We start from the raw sequence: 13,799 nt of genomic DNA on the forward strand, positions 1-13,799 counted from the left end.
TCTAGTTGAATAATTTATGTTCACATCAACATTGTCATCTTATTTCATACTTTTTACACAGGAATTTTTATTTCTTCTCTGAAGATTATTCTCTTTGAGCCCAGATTTGGATAAATGACCATGGATCTGCTGGTCCAAAGTTACTCATTCACCTCCCTATGTATTTGTGAAGGGACTGAGTATTTCTTTAAAACACTATTAAAAAAAATGTGTTCTAGTGATTGTGTGCCAGGTTTTGTCTTTCAAAGACATTGAAGGTGGTACCAGGAGTATAAATGCTGTTAAAATTCTACCTCAGAGTCAGAAACTTTCCAATGAACTTCCCTTTTTCTTAAATGTAGTCAATGCCAGTTTATGTTGCTTCAAACAAAAACTACCTAATACTTTTTCCCGCCTTACAGAATTTATGCTCTAGTGGAGATATGGATGGTTAAACAAATGCAGTGGGATATTCTATGTGAAGTACCATACTGAAGCCCGTGCTTACTCTTGCACAGAAACTTACATTCTATTCTCCAAAGAAAGAGAGGCAAAGTCGGAACTGCCAGGAAACCTTGAGGCTGACTTCGAAACCATCCCCAAATGCTGGGATGTAGTGTAGAAGCCATGGTTCTGGTCCAGTGTCCCATCTGACACTTGAATCCGATCAGCCTCCTTCCTGCCATGTCCTGTCATTTTCTCCACATTCTACCGCCATCTGAGCCAGGCCACCTGTCTTGGATCAGCACTGACTTTTAAAAAGTCCTTCTTTATATTGAACTGAAATTTGTCTTCCTGAAAAATCCTTCTGGTTCTAGTTTTATCCCTTGTAGCCTGAGCAAGTCTGGTATGACTTCCTTCTTCCGTCAACAACACTTGCTGGGTTTCTACCACAGGTCAGACACTGTGTCAGATAGCACCTACCGGCCTGTTGTTCCACAGGGCTGGAGAGAGATTACTGACATTGACCAGTCTTTAGAAGAGAAACAAGAGCTAAGAAGACAGAGAGCCATGAAAGCAGGTGCCGATGGACCTCACCAGTACCTCACCTGGGAGTCAGGGAAGGTTTTTCTGCAAAGTCATGTTTAACCCAATGTCAGAGGCTGAATGGAAGTTTTCTAGGCAAAAGGGGAGGGAAGGAGAGAGTCTCCCAACAGAGGGGAAAGCAAGCATCAAGGCCCTGGGGTAGGAAGGAGCTGGGTGTTTTCAAGGAACTAAAAGGAAAGCAGTTTGACTGAGGCAGAAGAGCAAAGTGGAGAGACATGGGAGATGAGGCTTGAGAGCAAGGTAGGGATTCTGTCATGCTGGCCGCTGTGTGCCATGTTAAGGGCTTCTGAATGTCACTCATTTGTTCATTCATGAATTAATTCATCCACTCCTTTAGCTGATATTTGTTGAGATCTCTTTGCATGCTGACTACTCTTTCAGGGATAAAGGAGGGAACAAAATGGACAAGATTCTCATCCTAATGAAACTGACATTCAAGTTGGGGGAGAAAGACAATCAACAAACAGAATGTACAGTGTGTCAGAAAGTGATAGGGCTACAGAGAAAGGTAAAGCAGGGAAGGGAATGGAAGTGTGGGTGTTGGGATTTATACCTTATGGGGAATGCAAATGGCCTCCTGGAGTTGCGCGATAGGATGGTACCTGCCATCGACAGCCAGGGGAGGTGTTCAGCAGGACAGTGACAGGATCGGAATTGTGTTCCAGTGGCTGAGTGGAGAATGGATCAGAGCAAGGGTGAGTAGAAGGCAGTTGTTCAGGGGAAAGATAATGTGAGCTGAAATTAGGATCATGCCAATGGAGCATGGGAAAAAGGGAACAGATTTAGCAAGATTTAGGAGGTAGATATTCTTGCTTGGCTTGCTGATCAGGAAATAAACATTTTCTGCTCATTTAAGGGTGTCTCCTGTTTCAGTAGAAAGTCTCAAAGAGACTACACCAAAACTGGATATTTCTTGTGAATAAAAATATTTATGCATAAAAATATTTATTTTCATAATTGCTCTTGGGTGTACAAATACCAAAAAATATATCTGGAATAAAAGTTGGCTTTGCTGACCCCATGCAGATATAGCCTTTAAATAAAAATGAAGTTTCCAGGGCAAGGTCATGATTTATGGATAGATCTTTCTAAATCTGGTATAGATGTTTATCTTACTTGCCTAGGGGAAGAGGCTGAGAAACGTTCAGTGTTAGTAAGTGAGCCACAGCATCGTCATTTATTCTACTCTATTTTGGGCTCACTTATCTGCTCAGGTGGAGAATTCTGCATGATGTTGGCACCACACTGGTACTGGTGATGGCACCTCAGGCAGAGCCTGGGGAGCAGCTATGGGGTCAGAGCCAGTGAAAAAATCGATGCTGCATCTGAGCTATGCTGAAAAACAAACAGTGGAGCCAGGAGAGTTAGGCAAAGCATAAAGGGGCCCTTTAGCACTAGCTCAGCAATTCTAATTTTTCTTTTGTCCTGTCTCAAATACTTCTTGGGTGGTCAGAGGCTCACAATTTTTGGTCTGCAGTAAATTATCATCATCTTACTCCAAATTATATGGGTTTGCACTTGGGTTCCATTATTTACAAGCAGGGAGGATACCAATCTCCTAGAACAGAGAATATTGAGCATTTGCAATAACCAGACACGGCTCTGCTTTACATACATCTTCTCATTAATCTTTCAAGCAATCCTCTCAAAAAGATATTATTACTGCTATTTTACAAACCAGAGTGATACATGTTAAGTAACTTGCCCCAGATCTCTAATCAATAAGTAGGGAGGCATATTTGTATGCCTGTAGAGCTATGCTCCTAACCAGTTATAATACTTCATTCCAAAGGCAGGAATGCTAGTATTTGTAAATTATTCTACTCCTAAATTCTGCTATAGCACAACTAATCCTGCTGAAGTTGGGGATTGCTGGTGTTGCGTTATTCAGGCCTTGGCCTAGCATCTCTTTGCACAAGGTGTTCACTCTGCCTAGATGCTCTTCCTCCATCTGGCCCCTTCCCATCTTATTGCTCAGGTCAAGGAGCACCTTTGCCCACCCCAGCCCCCATCACTGTCCACTATCTTTGTTACTTTCTTCATAGCATTTGTCACTATTAAAACATATCTATTTTCTACCTTTCTCCACTAAAACATAGAACCTTGTCTCCTTTCTTTACTCTTATATCACCATTATCTTGATCTGTGTCTACCATGCAGTAGTTGATCAATAAACGCTTATTGAATGAAATGTCACCTTCTAATGGAGGTCAGAGAGAGATTTTTAGGCTTGACTAATGGTGGCGCTTGCCTTGATGGCTCACAAAATGGTAAAGGAAGATGCTGTGGTTGGTTGCTGGGTAAACTTGGTTGAGTGAAGTGACCAGTGCGTGAATGCACAACATCAGCTGGGAAGGAGGGACGTGGCCTGTGGTGGAGTTACAAAGTGGATGTATTTAAAGAGAAATATCATCTGTCCATAATCATAGAGCCTTTACTGTCAGGCCTTTAGTTCTTTATTGGTGACTCCAACTTTGTCTTACAAATTATCTGTCTCTCTCTCTCTCTCCTTTCTTTTTTTGGTGTCTGGCATGGATAGGTATTGAACCCTGGACTTTCATGTTATCAGCACCACACTCTAACCGATGTAAGTTATCTCTTAATGGTTGCTGAATGATGCATAGTAATCTCTTCTTATTTTAATAGAGATTAAGAAAAATCTTTGCTTTCCTGATATACTCCCAAGCTCAAGGCCATCTCAGCACATAGTTGGCTTCCTAGCTGGTATAAATTTAAAAGCTTGTATAAAATCCCCTGGCCCCTAATGCCTCCCCAGTTGCTTGCTATTGCCTGAAATTCTAAGTATTATTACACAATTAAGAATTAAACCTTAATATTTAACTTTCTTATTCTAGGACCCTTAACCACTCCTCCAAGGTTTAGACATCTATTGATTAAACACATTTTACTGTGGGCTTCCCGTGTGTCAGGTACTGTTCCAGGTGCTGAGGACACTGGAGTGAACAAGACAGACACTCACATTCTGATGGGAGGCATATTTACCCTAACACGCAAATAAACAAGATTCTTGAAAATAGCACAGAATGTTATGAAGAAACTAGAAAAGGGTAATGGAGAAGAGTGCGACTGGGAGAGGGTGATTAAAGAAGGCCCTCTGGGGAGGCAGCGTGTGAGCTGAAACCTAATGAGGGCAAGAGCACCTCACAGTGAGGACAAGCTTGGCCTCCAGGAGAAAGAGACAGGTGTCGGTGCAGTGAGTGAGCAGAAGCAGAGGTGAAAAATGCAATTGTAAAGCCTTAGCAGGATCCAGGTCTGGTGGGTCTTATGAACCATGGTAAGGCATGTGAATTTTCTTCCAATGACCATGGGAAGACACTGGAGGCATTTATGCAGGGAAATGACAGGATGTAATTTACATTGAAAAAAAGATATTGCTGTGTAAATAATGGACTGTAGAGAGGTAGACACGGGAGAGCACTTAAGAGGTGGTTTCCATAGTTCAGGACAGAGAGGAAGGTGGCTTGAGCCAGGGTGACAGACGCAGCTGTGGCCAGTAGTCAGATTTAGGACACAAGTCATAGGATGACAAGACTTGCTGGTGCATTGGATGTGGATGCCAACGGAAAGAACCAAATTAAGGAGAAATCTGGGGAGTTTGGCCTGAGTAACCAGGTAGATGGTGGTGCTATTAAATGAGGGGAGAACTGGAGGAGGACAGGTTTTGGGGAATCACAAGTTCAGTTTTGGACAAGTTAGTTTGAAAGATTTATTGGATGTCCCAGTGGAGATGTTGAGCAGGCAGAGAGAGGTCTGGGATGGGGATGCCGAAGTGTGAGTCATTGACATGAAGCTAGTGTTTAAAGCAGTGAGAGAAGCAGTCTAAGGACAGAGCCATGGGGAGTTCTGACGTTTAATTATAGAAGAGAAGGAGGACCCAGCAAAGGATGCAGGAAGCAGTGGCCTGTGAGGTGCAGAAACACCAGGCGGAATTGGTTCCAAACACTTCACAGGAATGAGGTATTTTAAGAAGGAAGGTGTGGTCGGCTGTGCCAAATGCTGCTGAGAGGTTAAGAAGAATGAGGGTAAATACCTAATCCTTGGATGTGGTATAGATAAGATATCTAGGGGGCACACTGGGGGAGACTGCCTCAGCAGGCAGAATGGAGCCTGTCGTGGATTGAGGGACATTGCCCCTGACTGCTTCTTCCTACATCCAGAGCAGGTTAATATATCCTCTGTTGGCTGATGGATTTGTTTTTTGTTTTCTTTTCTTTTCATCAGAACAGCTATATTTGTTGGTACTGCACAAAGGGGAATTTTCCAGTCCCCTATTTCCCATATCAGCAGTGAGCCATGAATGTGGTTGGCATAGATTTCTTATGCTAGCTGATTTCATTATTACAATATAACTGATTTTCTACTTGGATGTAGTTGCCTTATTCCTCTCCTACAAGCTTCTTATCACTGAATTCTTTCAGAGAGCAACTCAAAGATTTTGTCAACTCAAACCCTTTTCAGAGCTATCGTGAGACATTTTGTCCTATAGCACACTCTGATGTCTTTGAAGTCAGGCACACCTGGGTTTGAATCCTGTCCTCATCACTTGCTAGCTGTGAAACTGACAGTGTGTTTTCTGTTGTTCATACAGAATACCTGAAACTGGATAATTTATAAAGAAAATAAATATATTTCTTACAGTTTGGGAGGGTGGGAAGTCCAAGGTCAAGGGGTTGCATCAGGTGAGGGCCTTCTTGGTTGGGAGCCTCTACAGGGTCCTGTCGTGGTCCAGAATGTCACATGGCAAGGAGGGGTAAGAGTGTTTTTATGTGCTCACTTGCTGTTCTTATAAAGCCACCAGTACACACAAGTGATAACCCATTAAACCATTAATTCATTACTTTATGAATGGGTTAATCCATGGGAGCATAGTTCTCATGATCCGATCACCTCTCAAAGGTCCCACCTTTTAAATACCATATTGGAAATGAAGCTTCAGCATGAGCTTTGGAGGGGTCAACATTCAAACCATATGGGTAATCTTGGCCATTTAATATAATCCGTCTATGCTTTTACTAATTTATCAACAAAACTAATATACACTTTACAAATCCCTCCCTTGCCCTCCCCCACACCCCTGCACCATTCCCAGGGTTACTTTGAGGATTAAGTGAGACAATCTCTACAATGCTTAGCCCGGTGCCTAACACACAGTAGATATATGATACTGGTTATAATTGCAGCTACCTAGAAATCTATTATAGATTTCAAAAAAATGCATTGGCTAAAAATCTGAACCAGGATGCTCTAAGAGTGGCAGTGAGCACAGAGTATCTAAGAGGAAGAGTCCTTGAGGTCCAACACTGAGGCTGAGATTTATTTTCCCTTTGAAGATCCTGCACTAATTACTGCAATAATTACCCACAAGTGACCGGACAGTTTCCCTCCATTGTCAATTGTCAATATTGGAGGACCAGGGCGTGATTTTACAAGGAGAGCAAATGGGTTTCCTTAGAGATGAAAATGACAAAGTTAGGTTTGGCTAACTTTGTAGGGCTTAGTGGGGCTTTTATTTGCTCAACTGGAAAGGGCATTCTGTCATCCTAAGCACAGCTCTCATCGTATGCAGGAAGGAGGAATGTAACCTTACTGCTGTATTCTCAGGCATTCATCGCATTCCGAACCATGAAATGCTGGGCAAAATCAACGCCTTTGGTCTTATTATCAGTTGATGTGTGCTTCCCAGAGAAATCTTGGAGCCCTGAGTTGACATCCTTGCTGGAGACTGGCAGCTGGAATAGGATGTTCAAGAGATGAACAGGAAGAGGAATATACATCCTTTTAGTTACAGGATTAAGTTACAAAGGAGGAGGGGAGGAAGGATTTTTCAATTTCCTTCCCTGAAGAAAATCATCATCTTGTTCATAACTCAAATAAGACTTAATCTGTAAGCAAGAGACTGAAAGATGGTCTCAAGTTTCCAACTAGACACAGGTTTTGGATTCCCTTATGATGAGTCCACACAGGGTTACTATGGGCTATTATAAGGGGTCCTGGATTATTTCAGTTAACTTGGATTCTCTTCCCGCCATCTTGATTTTGCCTCCATGGGGGGAGCATGGCTTCGCTGGCACCTGAACATGTGAGCTGAACTAAGTCTGTCAGGATCCTTGTCTACACCTGTCCATTTACTGCAAATGGTACAGACATGGGCAGAACCCAGGTTGGTGCAAAATATCTGACTTTAACCAAAACTTCCATTTCGGTTGATTTGGGGGCCTAACTTTATTGTCTTATTTTTTAGATCTTCATTTCTAAAATTAATATTTTTACTTATTTTTTTATTCATCTAAGGATAAGGTATGCTAGAAAAAGAAAAACTTTCAGTTCATTGTAATCAAGATGGCATACAAGTCTGAATTATTTACTATATATTTTTCTCTCTATGTTATTCTATCTGGCTATACCTTCCCCTCAAGAACTTTTCACTGAATGAATTAAAAAATAGTGTAGGATTTTTTTCCCAAAACTTTGGAAGTAAAAAATGCAAGAGAAAGAGAAATTAGGTAGCTAATGATCTCATTGAAGAAAATAAGGTTCATTTTCAGAGCAGATGGCGTGTGCCAACTCCACCAGCAGTAAAATATTTCACAGTGCTGTGCTAATGTGGGAATTTTATAGTGTTGACAGACAAGGACAGTAGAAAAAAATAGTAATTAAAATTTTTTTAAAGCCATAATTTGATTTTAAAATCATTGTCATTTAGGAGCCAGACTGTTTTCATTTGATGAATATGCAATGTGATATTAAAAAAACTTAATTCTATTCCATTTTTTTAAAACAAATGTGCATAGAGCCTAGAGACAGGATCTGAGATATGATCATTCATGCTCAGTAGAATTTTCTCCTTTTTCTTAGATGACTTTAAAAACAAAAGATCAAATATAGTTATGTTTAATTTCTAAAGTTTTGAGCATTTTCCTGAAATGCTCAAAGAAGCTTTCATCAAAACTAAACTAGTGAAGTAGAAAGGCCATGCCGAGAAGATGACAGCAAGTGTGGAATGATGCCATGAAGCTGGTCAATCAATTCAGGAGGAAGAGACAGAAATAATACGAAGATGCCAAAAAGCAGATGCTACCACAATCTCATTAGAAACGGATGGGCATTATGCCATAACCTGAAGAAGATATTCTACTTTATCAGGATAACAAAAATAATGAAAATTGCATTAGTACATAAAAGTTTATTTCTTTACAATGTCAAGAGTCAAGAAAAGGAGATTGCATAATAAACCGAAGCAATCCATGCAACCAACCACCGAGGAAAAGATAGAAGGGTGTTTTCACCCAAAAACCTCCCCTCTAGTGCTCCTCTTTAGAAGACTCTCAAGAGATTCTGGTGCCAGAATGAAGGGCAACATGCTCTCCTCAGAGTGGGCACGGGAAGCTTTTGCTTTTGAACTTTTAAAGCTCCAATAATGTTGAGTCTTGCTCGGTGATTTTGATTTCCACACAGCCTTATATCACCGGGGCCACTTGACTGAGTGGTTCATGTTGCTTCAGTACTCAGGAGGAAAATATATGCTCCTTCGCCTTAGAGTCAAGTGTGGCCTTTACGCAGTGGCAGCTAAATTGTTTTCCAAGGACAGCAGCCTCCCGAGAGATGCTGACCCAACACAGGTCATTGGAGAATATAGTCAGTGACAGCTAGTTCCCGTCTGAAGATGAGAGTCCTCCCTGTGGAAGCAGTGGGCTCTCAACCCTGGTTTCAGCCAGCTGCAGGTGGACTTTTGCAGCTCTAGTAGCAGATTTTGTTTGGGGAGTTGCTGGGGAAAAAAGCCAGTCCCTGAGGCCCATCTTATGTGTTGAGTAGGAGAGTGGAGGGACAATCTCTGATCTGCATATTTGCCCAGAAGGGCTTAATCCAGAAAGACAAAGGCAGTTTGCTTTGGCCATGTTCCACATGCTTTTCATTTCTTTTCTCTTTGGGATCGAACTTAAGGAGTTGGCTTCAATGGAGATCTTCAAGGGGACCGCTTATCTGAGCTACCTAAGAAGCTGCTCTGGCCCCCAGATGGGAAGCACCTGCATTTAGCCTTCAGACCCGGTTCCTAGTGACCACAGAGCAGCCTCTCTGAGGAATTACACGCTATTGAGTTATCTGCAGAATTCTGTGAGTGGTGACAAAGGCTGTACTTTCTCAAGGCTAAACATCTCCTTCTGACTAAACTATCTCCACACTTACATGCCTTAAAACTATTTGACTTGAGATTTTTTTTTTCCTTTTTTTTTTTTGTCTTTTTTCGTGTCCGGCAACGGATCGCAACCCTCAGTGTTGCTCCCACACCTCGCTCAGCCAGTGAGCGGGAACCGGTCTGTATGTGGGATCCGAACCCTTGGCGGGAGCGCCGCTGCGCTCCCAAGCGGCGCACTGTAGCAGTGCGCCACCGGGCCGGCCCTTGACTTGAGATTTTCAATAAAACAATTTCCAGTGTTTCCTCCTGCTCTCCAAATCTGTGACCAAAATGAACATGAACCTCTTTATTGTTTAGAAGTCATAATTATGAATTGAAAACTGAATGGAAATGGAAGCCTCAGTCTTCAACTAAGGACACCAATTCCCCACATTCAGTTGTCCTCTATCCCTGACAATTTTCCTTTTAATTAAAACGCAGCCAGATAGGCAGAATCTTGGGAGACATAAAGCAGTTACATGATTCACTCAACCATTTGTATGCATGTGTGACCTATTTAGCTTTTAAAATCCTATTTAATGCCAAAAACTACATTAGGGAATTCAAACAAAAGCTCACAGGGAGTCCCATAATGAGACTGTTTTGATTATTCCAGTGATTAGCCCATTTCCTCTCTCCTTAGTAATTTCATTTAGAACAGTATTCATTTTAAGAACAAGAAGATTTTTTTTTTTATTGCTTTTCTAGTTTGCTGTGAAATTGGCAACTGGCCAACCATCTGTGAGACTGCAATTATTACTATTACTTAAAGTTTATCAAACCTCTTCAGGTACCTTGGAAGTAAGTCTCTTTGCCTGCAAAGACAAGGCCAAGAAAGGCATGAATGAGACTCAACTTTGTACAAAAATAGTTATTATCATCCCATATTTCAACCTATTAGCCCAAAGTCCCAGAAATGGTGTTTGTGAACACTTTTGGGAAAATACGGAGTGAAGAATGGTTTTGATCCACTGCGATAAGGCACCTACTCTTCAGTGCACAGGAATCTTTTTCTTCCTCCTGTGATAAATATGCATTCACTCACCACGCCTGTATTTGTCATTCGGCATTTCTTGACATGTGTGGGTGTGTTAGCTCCTACTGTTATTTACTACTGCATAACTCCAGCAGTACTGCCTCCTTTAGTCTCACATGTTTCTTTTTCTTTTTTACACATTTAGCAATGGAACGGTGGTGAAGATGTTTGAGATATTAGCATTGAGACACCTCTCATTTCTCCATTATCCTGGCCACAGATGATTCCAACAGGAGGTCTGGAGTAAGATGCGAGCTGAGACGAGGCCAGTGCTGCTCTCCAGGACTGAGAATCCACGAACAGCCTTGACCACTGTGGTCGGGTGGGGGCTTCACCCTGCTGTCCGCCTCAGACAGTTTCACCTAGTGGCAGGAAGATGTGGCTGTTCCCTGTGCTGCCAGCCTCCCGTGGTGAGGAATGTACTAGTATATTTCTTAAAGCCAGGGTAACCACACATCCAGGCTCACTGGGGATGGACCGTGTCTACACCTGTTGTCCTAACTACCAAGAGTGCCCACTTTCACTCTAGACAGTGTAAACAGATTGGATAACGAGTTTCATGTTCCACCTACTTAATGCCCTCTTGTAGCTCTCCCATGTATTAGGAGACCTAACACTTAAGTTTTTAGCCTGCACCTTCAGTTTGGGGCAATATGTTTAGAAAGATTACTCTCCATAGTATAAAGTATTTGTCTTTATCTACCACGCAATTACCCTTCAGACCTTAGAGGATCGGTCCCAGCTCTAGTGCTGAGGCTTGAGGAACAAGCTCATTTTCATGCTTGTGTAGATTTTAGTCTTATCCACACCAGGCCTTTGTCCGTCCAGATGCAAGGCCCTAATCTTAGAGCCTATTCCCAGAGACGGCCGTCCTCTGATCATTAGTGTTACTTGTTACTCAGGCTGCTGTCATGTTTAGAGGCCACTTGTCTGGCTGTCTGAAAAGTGATGCACAATGGCTTGTCCTTTCAGGCACTGATGAAAGGCCATCTGGTAAGGGCAGGGCTTTCCAGCTGTATTATAATTTTTTTTAAATTAAACATTTTGGCCATAGAGAGAATAAAGAGCAGAGACCCTGCCTAGGTGGCCCATAGTGAGCCCTCTGTTTTCACTTACAGGGAGAGAAAAGAAAGAAGAAGAAAAAAAAAATAAAAGAAAAGAAAAAAAGAAATGAAGGATAAAAGAAAGATCAGTGTACACAAGAAGCAATGTCATAAAGTTTGAAATACTAATTGCAAGTGAAGAAAGAACTTTGCTTTGCTTTGTTGTTTCATAGAAACTCAGGCCTGAACCCAAAGGGCCAAATATTTTCAGCGATTGTTAGAAATACCTTAGAAGGGTATATTATAGTGAATGTGCTGATTTCTTCCCTTCCCCAAACAGAAATCTTACAGAAAAAATGTACTCAAGAGTAGTAGAAGAAAAAAGGAACATTGTGTAATAGAATATCTTACCCTTGTACTTTGTATTTATGGTTAGATTTCATTTAAAAAAAAAACACACGAGTGCCCTTCATGTGCAAGGTGTGCTACTGGGAACTGGAGATAGATAAACTGGATCTGATTTCCGCTTCTGTTGTTTCAGACATGACTATTTGTTTTCCTGTGGAACATCAAGATGATTTAACAAATTACAGCCCTCCTGCTGAATTTTACTTGTGTCTATTTTTCTCTCGTGCTAATAGTCACAAAAATCATTTGAATGCTTCCTTATCTTACCTTTGCAAGAACTTTCAAGTATACAGGAAATGCAATTCTTTCTCTTAAGCAAATTATAATTCATTAGGGAAACAGACGAAGCATGACATATACATTTATTATATGTACTATGTGGACCCAAATCATTTGGAATTGTTGGATGTTTGGACATAGGGCTGAAGTTCAACTTTATTCCTCTTTGATCAAAGGTCTTACTAAATAATAGTAAATACTTTAAGAAAAGATTTACATTTTTCAAGGAAAAAACTTTTTGAAAACTGTGATGCACATTTTTTCAGTAAATTATTTATGTTAAGTAGATGGTGTTCGATTTATAAAAGCAGATCATGAGGGATCTCAAGGTCACTTTATAAAGCACTTAGTATGCTGCTGTTCCTTTTTTCCTGAGAAATGAATGTTTTTCTTTAAAAAATATTTTTTAATATAGAACTCAGATACAGTCTTCTTGGCTTATTTACTTTTTGAGGACTGATTGTGAACACAAATGACAAGAACATGTAAATTTATATATACTCTACTCTAGGTACCTAAGGGATTGCAGGGTGACAGAAGTTAGTGTGTAAGTTCTGAGCAGAAACGTGAACAGTCCCTGCTTTATAAATGTTGTGCTCTGGAAGAATGCTCATCCTTTAGGTCTGCTGTTGTGCCAAGAGCAGTAGTGTACTCAGAACTTTCTTCTTTATGAGAAACTGTTTCTTAAGGGTAAATTTATATTGTCCTACCTGTGTTTTAAATGTGAGCTTTGAAAAAACAAAACAAAAATAAAAATAAAAATAAAAATAAATAAATATGGGCTTGGAGGTTGTACTGCCTTCTTAAGTACCCAGATAAACAAGTTTTTAAACTGCAAAATTAAACTGTTTAATTTGGCTTTTCAAGGCCATAACTCTGAGACCAACTGTGCCCTTCCTAATTTGGAAATATTTTCTCTCTGGTTTTTCTTTTGACATGTACCAGCTATCTACTTTCGTTGCTATTTCTAGCATCCCCAGGGAGCTGCTTCCATGGTTGTCATAGTGCAGACAAACACACAAGAAAACCAAGAACTCCGTGCTTTCATAAAGCATTTATTTTTATTTGAAAACATTATACAGGCATTACATTGCCACAGCCAGTCCATAGGGGAGCATGCAAATATCAAAAATGGACAGTTTCTTCAACTTATCGGTGTAAATTTCTTTTTTGGTTCATATTTTCCATTTGCAGTGTCAGAATTAGTGTGCTTTGTTATGTGGCTTAACAATAGAATCCTACCCATGGGGTAAAATCTGTACTGGTAGCTAGCTGGAGACTACTAAATGGTTATAAATCAAAAACAAACCCAAAACAAATAATACTACACGCTTGTCAAAAGGTTAATAGCACGAGTTAGCAATATCTAAACTAAACATTGAAACATTTTCATGGGACACAGTGGTGCAAATTTTTCCATTGCTTGGTCTACCTGGTTGTGTATTTCAGAGTTTGAAGCCGTGGGAAGGTAGGACCAAGGCAAGCTCTGTCCCCAGTGCAAGTTTTCTTCGAGGAAGTGAGAACCATCACTTATCTCTAGAGTTTGGGAGAGCAGTGGTTTGCTCCTGCCCAATCATATTCTATACAAATCGCTAAAGTCTTATTTGTGGAGAAAAGATTGGTGGTGAATTGAAAAGCAGAAATTTTTGCTGGTGTCTACTGAGGCTATGAAATCTCAGAAAGTAAAACAGCTAGAGTTAATGTCCTAATCCCTTTTCTCTCCCCACTCCCAAAGGATCAATGTTTTTACACAGAGAAAGAATTTGTTCTTGGCTCCTTCCCCCCCCCCCCCCCCCCCCCCCCCCCCCCCCCC

This window comes from Galeopterus variegatus, unplaced genomic scaffold (genome assembly GCF_000696425.1).
Source record: "Galeopterus variegatus unplaced genomic scaffold, G_variegatus-3.0.2 Scaffold548, whole genome shotgun sequence".
NCBI lineage: Eukaryota > Metazoa > Chordata > Mammalia > Dermoptera > Cynocephalidae > Galeopterus > Galeopterus variegatus.